At 41.7% G+C, this 10,000-nt stretch overlaps 1 non-coding gene across 1 annotated transcript; it reads right to left on the reverse strand.

Moving 5' to 3' along the window:
• Nucleotides 1-6,878: 6,878 nt before the first annotated feature.
• LOC123687808 lies at nucleotides 6,879-6,997 on the reverse strand. Its single transcript, XR_006749515.1, has one exon. It is a non-coding gene; the product is annotated as a 5S ribosomal RNA (ribosomal RNA).
• Nucleotides 6,998-10,000: the final 3,003 nt, after the last annotated feature.

Here is a 10,000-nt window from a genome sequence, read left to right on the forward strand (position 1 = left end):
CCAAGATGCACACGATAATTTTAGCTTAAACCATGCCGAAAAGTCGACTTCACGTCGTGCATCGGTACAAAATTATTCAAGGGGCAAAATAAATTCACGAGAGTAGGTCCGATTACCGCTGGATCAGACGACGATCGTAACTTGTTGGATACAAATGTATCCGATGTATGTACGTCGTCCCTCTCTGATCTACGGTACGTGGACCGACCCAAGATGCACACGATAATTTTAGCTGACTTCATGCCGAAAAGTCGGTTCACGTCATGCATCGGTATCTTAAATCGCGCCGTAAAGTCGTTCACGTCATGCATCGGTATCTTAAATCGCGCCGAAAAGTCGGCTCACGTCATGCATCGGCGTCTTTTTTTTGTGCCACCGATGCATGACGTGAACGACTTTTCGGCTCGATTTAAGATACCGATGCATGACGTGAACGACTTTACGGCGCGATTTAAGATACCGATGCATGACGTGAACGACTTTTCGGCGCGATTTAAGATACCGATGCATGACGTGAACGACTTTACGGCGCGATTTAAAGCTATACCGATGCATGACGTAAACAAGATCACACCGATGCAGCACGTTAACATTAAAGCCCGCCTAATCCGATCGATGGAGGCCGTCTCGAGTGTCCAACTTGCTCACAAGAGCCGAGAAACAAACCGATGCATCACGTAGACAAGATCGTACCGAATGTTAACACAATCCAAAAGGAAATAATCTTAGATGAATATCGATTCTGATTATTGATTTTTCTTTCGCGATATTGATAGAAGACATCTGAATGAATTTCGAATTAATTCCGAAATCAAAAAAATATTTTCAATAAATTTTTTTTCTAGAGTACCTCGGTCTTTTCTATTTTTTTTCCAAGTTTCGTACGTCAATCAACATACATCCCAGAAAAAATCATCTCTCTAACTATCCTGGTTCAAAAGTTGTATCGGAACTTTTCACGTCGAAAAAGAACATAGGCGAAAAAGGACGTGAACATTATTCCTTATAAAAATCAAACCCGACCATGGATTTTGATTCTGATTGTTGATTATCGCTATTAGAACACATTAGGAGGCAACCAAATCAAATTTGAGAAAATTCCACAACCAGAAAATTTTTTTCGAAAAAAAAAAAAAAATTCGAGAACACCTCGGTCATGGCAAGTTATTTCCCACAATCCATTCCCCAATCAACGTACATCCCAGAAAAAATCATCTCTCTAACTATCCTAGTTCAAAAGTTGTATCGGAACATTTTCACGTCGAAAATATATCTCTAAGTCCAGACCGATGCACCACGTAATCTCGGGCAGACCGATGCACAACGTAAATGACGATCGGGACCGGGGCGATCGGTCGTATCTGACACCGCCGGCTCGGTTCTAACATCGTCAATGAGTCGGGGTTGTAAAAAAGGACGTGAACATTTTTCCTTATAAAAATCAAACCCGACCATGGATTTTGATTCTGATTGTTGATTATCGCTACTAGAACATATAAGGAGGCAACCAAATCAAATTTGAGAAAATTCCACGATCAGAAAATTTTTTTCGAAAAAAAAAAAAAATCGTAATCACCTCGGTCATGGCGAGTTATTTTCCGTATTTCATTCCACAATCAACGTACAACATAGAAGAAATCATCTCTCTAACTATCCTGGTTCAAAAGTTGTATCGGAACATTTCACGTCGTAATATCTCGCCAAGTCCAGACCTCGGCGATAGGTAGTATCTGACACCGTCCGCTCGGGACTGACATCGACTTGGACTCGGGCTGATGATGGGGAGGCGTTTAAGGACGTGAACATTTTTCCTTATAAAAATTAAAGTCGACAATGAATATTGATTCTGATTACTGATTTACGCTTTAAAAACACATTAGAAGGCAACCAAATCGAATTTGAGGAAATTCCACGATCAGAAAATTTTTTTCGAAAAAAAAAAAAATCCGAAAAATATTTTTCGATTCCGATTACTGATTTACTCTTTTAGAACACATTAGGAGGCAACCAAATCAAATTTGAGAAAATTCCACAATCAGAAAATTTTTTTCGAAAAAAAAAAAAATTCGAGGACACCTCGGTCATGGCAAGTTATTTCCCACAATCCATTCCCCGATCCACGTACATCCCAGAAAAAATCATCTCTCTAACTATCCTGGTTCAAAAGTTGTATCGGAACATTTTCACGTCGAAAATATATCTCTAAGTCCAAACCGATGCACCACGTAAACTAGGGCAGACCGATGCACCACGTAATATCGGGCAGACCGATGCAGAACGTAAACTCGATCATACCGATGCTTCACGTAATCTCGATCTTACCGATGCACCACGTAAACAAGGGCAGACCGATGCAGAACGTAAAGTAGATCTTACCGATGCACCACGTAATCTCGATCTTACCGATGCACCACGTAATCTCCATCTTACCGATGCACCACGTGAACTGGATCTTACCGATGCAGAACGTGAATTGGATCTTACCGATGCAGAACGTGAATTGGATCTTACCGATGCACCACGTAAACTCGATCATACCGATGCACCACGTAATCTCGGGCAGACCGATGCACAACGTAAATGACGATCGGGACCGGGGCGATCGGTCGTATCTGACACCGCCGGCTCGGTTCTAACATCGTCAATGAGTCGGGGTTGTAAAAAAGGACGTGAACATTTTTCCTTATAAAAATCAAACCCGACCATGGATTTTGATTCTGATTGTTGATTATCGCTACTAGAACATATAAGGAGGCAACCAAATCAAATTTGAGAAAATTCCACGATCAGAAAATTTTTTTCGAAAAAAAAAAAAAATCGTAATCACCTCGGTCATGGCGAGTTATTTTCCGTATTTCATTCCACAATCAACGTACAACATAGAAGAAATCATCTCTCTAACTATCCTGGTTCAAAAGTTGTATCGGAACATTTCACGTCGTAATATCTCGCCAAGTCCAGACCTCGGCGATAGGTAGTATCTGACACCGTCCGCTCGGGACTGACATCGACTTGGACTCGGGCTGATGATGGGGAGGCGTTTAAGGACGTGAACATTTTTCCTTATAAAAATTAAAGTCGACAATGAATATTGATTCTGATTACTGATTTACGCTTTAAAAACACATTAGAAGGCAACCAAATCGAATTTGAGGAAATTCCACGATCAGAAAATTTTTTTCGAAAAAAAAAAAAATCCGAAAAATATTTTTCGATTCCGATTACTGATTTACTCTTTTAGAACACATTAGGAGGCAACCAAATCAAATTTGAGAAAATTCCACAATCAGAAAATTTTTTTCGAAAAAAAAAAAAATTCGAGGACACCTCGGTCATGGCAAGTTATTTCCCACAATCCATTCCCCGATCCACGTACATCCCAGAAAAAATCATCTCTCTAACTATCCTGGTTCAAAAGTTGTATCGGAACATTTTCACGTCGAAAATATATCTCTAAGTCCAAACCGATGCACCACGTAAACTAGGGCAGACCGATGCAACACGTAATATCGGGCAGACCGATGCAGAACGTAAACTCGATCATACCGATGCTTCACGTAATCTCGATCTTACCGATGCACCACGTAAACAAGGGCAGACCGATGCAGAACGTAAAGTAGATCTTACCGATGCACCACGTAATCTCGATCTTACCGATGCACCACGTAATCTCCATCTTACCGATGCACCACGTGAACTGGATCTTACCGATGCAGAACGTGAATTGGATCTTACCGATGCAGAACGTGAATTGGATCTTACCGATGCACCACGTAAACTCGATCATACCGATGCACCACGTAATCTCGGGCAGACCGATGCACAACGTAAATGACGATCGGGACCGGGGCGATCGGTCGTATCTGACACCGCCGGCTCGGTTCTAACATCGTCAATGAGTCGGGGTTGTAAAAAAGGACGTGAACATTTTTCCTTATAAAAATCAAACCCGACCATGGATTTTGATTCTGATTGTTGATTATCGCTACTAGAACATATAAGGAGGCAACCAAATCAAATTTGAGAAAATTCCACGATCAGAAAATTTTTTTCGAAAAAAAAAAAAAATCGTAATCACCTCGGTCATGGCGAGTTATTTTCCGTATTTCATTCCACAATCAACGTACAACATAGAAGAAATCATCTCTCTAACTATCCTGGTTCAAAAGTTGTATCGGAACATTTCACGTCGTAATATCTCGCCAAGTCCAGACCTCGGCGATAGGTAGTATCTGACACCGTCCGCTCGGGACTGACATCGACTTGGACTCGGGCTGATGATGGGGAGGCGTTTAAGGACGTGAACATTTTTCCTTATAAAAATTAAAGTCGACAATGAATATTGATTCTGATTACTGATTTCCGCTTTAAAAACACATTAGAAGGCAACCAAATCGAATTTGAGGAAATTCCACGATCAGAAAATTTTTTTCGAAAAAAAAAAAAATCCGAAAAATATTTTTCGATTCCGATTACTGATTTACTCTTTTAGAACACATTAGGAGGCAACCAAATCAAATTTGAGAAAATTCCACAATCAGAAAATTTTTTTCGAAAAAAAAAAAAATTCGAGGACACCTCGGTCATGGCAAGTTATTTCCCACAATCCATTCCCCGATCCACGTACATCCCAGAAAAAATCATCTCTCTAACTATCCTGGTTCAAAAGTTGTATCGGAACATTTTCACGTCGAAAATATATCTCTAAGTCCAAACCGATGCACCACGTAAACTAGGGCAGACCGATGCACCACGTAATATCGGGCAGACCGATGCAGAACGTAAACTCGATCATACCGATGCTTCACGTAATCTCGATCTTACCGATGCACCACGTAAACAAGGGCAGACCGATGCAGAACGTAAAGTAGATCTTACCGATGCACCACGTAATCTCGATCTTACCGATGCACCACGTAATCTCCATCTTACCGATGCACCACGTGAACTGGATCTTACCGATGCAGAACGTGAATTGGATCTTACCGATGCAGAACGTGAATTGGATCTTACCGATGCACCACGTAAACTCGATCATACCGATGCACCACGTAATCTCGGGCAGACCGATGCACAACGTAAATGACGATCGGGACCGGGGCGATCGGTCGTATCTGACACCGCCGGCTCGGTTCTAACATCGTCAATGAGTCGGGGTTGTAAAAAAGGACGTGAACATTTTTCCTTATAAAAATCAAACCCGACCATGGATTTTGATTCTGATTGTTGATTATCGCTACTAGAACATATAAGGAGGCAACCAAATCAAATTTGAGAAAATTCCACGATCAGAAAATTTTTTTCGAAAAAAAAAAAAAATCGTAATCACCTCGGTCATGGCGAGTTATTTTCCGTATTTCATTCCACAATCAACGTACAACATAGAAGAAATCATCTCTCTAACTATCCTGGTTCAAAAGTTGTATCGGAACATTTCACGTCGTAATATCTCGCCAAGTCCAGACCTCGGCGATAGGTAGTATCTGACACCGTCCGCTCGGGACTGACATCGACTTGGACTCGGGCTGATGATGGGGAGGCGTTTAAGGACGTGAACATTTTTCCTTATAAAAATTAAAGTCGACAATGAATATTGATTCTGATTACTGATTTACGCTTTAAAAACACATTAGAAGGCAACCAAATCGAATTTGAGGAAATTCCACGATCAGAAAATTTTTTTCGAAAAAAAAAAAAATCCGAAAAATATTTTTCGATTCCGATTACTGATTTACTCTTTTAGAACACATTAGGAGGCAACCAAATCAAATTTGAGAAAATTCCACAATCAGAAAATTTTTTTCGAAAAAAAAAAAAATTCGAGGACACCTCGGTCATGGCAAGTTATTTCCCACAATCCATTCCCCGATCCACGTACATCCCAGAAAAAATCATCTCTCTAACTATCCTGGTTCAAAAGTTGTATCGGAACATTTTCACGTCGAAAATATATCTCTAAGTCCAAACCGATGCACCACGTAAACTAGGGCAGACCGATGCACCACGTAATATCGGGCAGACCGATGCAGAACGTAAACTCGATCATACCGATGCACCACGTAATCTCGATCTTACCGATGCACCACGTAAACAAGGGCAGACCGATGCAGAACGTAAAGTAGATCTTACCGATGCACCACGTAATCTCGATCTTACCGATGCACCACGTAATCTCCATCTTACCGATGCACCACGTGAACTGGATCTTACCGATGCACCACGTAATCTCAATCTTACCGATGCACCACGTGAACTGGATCTTACCGATGCAGAACGTGAATTGGATCTTACCGATGCACCACGTAAACTCGATCTTACCGATGCACCACGTAATCTCGATCTTACCGATGCACCACGTGAACTGGATCTTACCGATGCAGAACGTGAATTGGATCTTACCGATGCACCACGTAAACTCGATCTTACCGATGCACCACGTAATCTCAATCTTACCGATGCACCACGTGAACTGGATCTTACCGATGCAGAACGTGAATTGGATCTTACCGATGCACCACGTAAACTCGATCTTACCGATGCACCACGTAATCTCAATCTTACCGATGCACCACGTGAACTGGATCTTACCGATGCAGAACGTGAATTGGATCTTACCGATGCACCACGTAAACTCGATCTTACCGATGCACCACGTAATCTCGATCTTACCGATGCACCACGTGAACTGGATCTTACCGATGCAGAACGTGAATTGGATCTTACCGATGCACCACGTAAACTCGATCTTACCGATGCACCACGTAATCTCAATCTTACCGATGCATCACGTAATCTCGATCTTACCGATGCAGAACGTAAACTCGATCATACCGATGCACCACGTTATCTCGGCAGACCGATGCAGAACGTAAAAAAAAAGCTTACAGCACGCGGTGTTCCCAAGCGGTCACCCATCCAAGTACTAACCGCGCCCGACGCTGCTTGGCTTCAGTGTTCTGACGAGAACTGGCAATTTCAGCGTGGTATGGCCGTAAACAACAAATATAGCGATATTTTCTATGATATCTCACTTTTTGGGAGCGGAAAGGACGTGAACGTTTTTCCTTATAAAAAATGAAATAACTTTTGGATATTAATTCTGATTGTTGATTTAAGTTTTAAGAACACATTAGGACATATCTCAATGAAATTTGAGGGATTTCCGAAATCGAAAAATATTTTTCGAAAAAAAAAAAAAATCCCAGAAGACCTCGGTCATCTCAAGTTTATTTCCATATTCTATTACACAATCAACGTACATCACAAAAGGAACCATCTCTCTAACTATCACAGTTAAATTTTTGTATCGGAACATTTCACGTCGGAATATCTCGCTAAGTCCAGACCGGGGAGATCGGTCGCATTTGACACCGTCCGCTCCGGTCTAACATCGTCTTGGAGTCGGGGTAACGATGGAGAGGCGTTTAAGGACGTGAACATTTTTCCTTATAAAAATTAAAGTCGACAATGAATATTGATTCTGATTACTGATTTACTCTTTTAGAACACATTAGAAGGCAACGCAATCAGATTTGAGGAAATTTCAAGATCAGAAAATTTTTTTCGAAAAAAAAAAAAATTCAAGAACACCTGGGTCATGGCAAGTTATTTCCCACAATCCATTCCACAATCAACGTACAACATAGAAGAAATCATCTCTCTAACTATCCTGGTTCAAAAGTTGTATCGGAACATTTCACGTCGAAATACCTCGCCAAGTCCAGACCGGGGCGATAGGTAGTATCTGACACCGTCCGCTCGGGACTGACATCGACTTGGACTCGGGCTAATGATGGGGAGGCGTTTAAGGACGTGAACATTTTTCCTTATAAAAATTAAAGTCGACAATGAATATTGATTCTGATTACTGATTTACGCTTTAAAAACACATTAGAAGGCAACCAAATCAAATTTGAGGAAATTCCAAAATCAGAAAATTTTTTTTCAAAAAAAAAAAAATCCGAAAAATATTTTTCGATTCTGATTACTGATTTACTCTTTTAGAACACATTAGAAGGCAACGAAATCAAATTTGAGTGAAATCCAAAATCAGAAAATATTTTTCGAAAAAAAAAAAAAATTCGAGAACACCTCGGTCATGGCAAGTTATTTTCCACAATCCATTCCCCAATCAACGTACATCCCAGAAAAAATCATCTCTCTAACTATCCTGGTTCAAAAGTTGTATCGGAACATTTTCACGTCGAAAATATATCTCAGAGTCCAGACCGATGCAGAACGTAAACTCGATCATACCGATGCTTCACGTAATCTCGATCTTACCGATGCACAACGTAAACTAGATCACACCGATGCAGAACGTAAACTCGATCATACCGATGCACCACGTAAACTCAGGCAGACCGATGCAGAACGTGAACTCGATCTTACCGATGCACCACGTAATCTCGATCTTACCGATGCACCACGTAAACTCGGGCAGACCGATGCAGAACGTGAACTCGATCTTACCGATGCACCACGTAAACTAGGGCTGACCGATGCATCACGTAAACGACGATCGAGAGGCGCGAAAGGACGTGAACGTTTTTCATTATAAAAATTGAAATAAATGATAAATAATGATTCTGATTGTTGGTTATCATTTTTAATAAGCATTAGGAGGCAACCAAATGAAATTTGAGGAAATTCCGATAATAGAAAATTTTTTCGAAAAAAAAAAAAAATTCATGAAATCCTCGGTCACCGCAAAATATTTACCATATTCTGTTCGATAATCAACGTATATTTAAGAAGGAATCATATCTGTATCTATCTTGGTTCAAATTTTGTATCGGAACATTTTGACCAAAGTCCGAGCTTCGGCCGAAACAGACACCGCTGACCTGGCCTATCGATCGACCGAGAGTCGGGGATAGAGCGTAAGTGTTGTCTGGAGGGGAACCCTGTGCTCTCCTGACATATATAGGGAAGGTGGTCGCGTTGGGCGATGCAGAACGTTTGGATCGGGAATTATATTTTTGGTTCAGCTATTGGAATATGGTTTATTGTTGGTATATATTGGCGAAATAACGTTCTTACTGACTGGGGATATTCATAAAAATGAGTCCGGAGATTTTCAGATCGAAGTCCGAGTGATCCGACTTGGAAGGCGTGTTGGGTGGGTCGAGATGGCTTAGATAGATCAGACGAGGCGGGCTAAGTGTTGACGTCATGCATCGGTCCATTTTCAGATTGAGTCCGAGTAATCCGACTTTGAAAGAGTGTTGGGTGCGTCGAGACTGTTTAGATAGATCGGACGAGGCGGACTAGGTGTTAACGACATGCATCGGTATATTTTCTGATCGGAGTCCGAAGAAATCGGCCCTAGTAGGCGCAGCGGACGGTCGAGACGGCCTCGGTGGGTCGGATCGATCGGGAAAAGTTTGCTAAATCGTGTCTGGAGGGGAACCTTGGGTTCTCCTGACATATATAGGGGATAAGGTTTGGGTGAACGATTCTTCACGTAAAAGTTGAGTAATTTATTTTTCGATAAGCTTTTGGATATTGATGAGAAGTATATGTATATCTTCGATTAAAAGAATTCTTACCGTCTCCATGTATATTATATTAGATATATAAGAAATAGTTAACGTGATGCATCGGCCGATTTCCGGATCGGAGTTCGAGAGATGCGACTTTCGATGCGCGATGGGTGGTTCGAGACGGCCTAGATCGATCGGACGAGGCGGACTAGGTGTTAACGACATGCATCGGCGGATTTTCTGATCGGAGTCCGAAGAAATCAGCTCTAGTAGGCGCGGCGAACGGTCGAAACGGCCTCGATCGATCGGACGAGGCGGACTAGGTGTTAACGACATGCATCGGCGGATTTTCTGATCGGAGTCCGAAGAAATCAGCTCTAGTAGGCGCGGCGAACGGTCGAAACGGCCTCGGTGGGTCGGATCGATCGGGAAAAGTTTGCTAAATCGTGTCTGGAGGGGAATCCGGGGTTCTCCTGACATATATAGAAGGGGTGGAGAATGGGTCCTGTCCTAGA

Source organism: Harmonia axyridis, chromosome X (assembly GCF_914767665.1).
Source record: "Harmonia axyridis chromosome X, icHarAxyr1.1, whole genome shotgun sequence".
In the NCBI taxonomy this organism is placed as follows: Eukaryota; Metazoa; Arthropoda; class Insecta; order Coleoptera; family Coccinellidae; genus Harmonia; species Harmonia axyridis.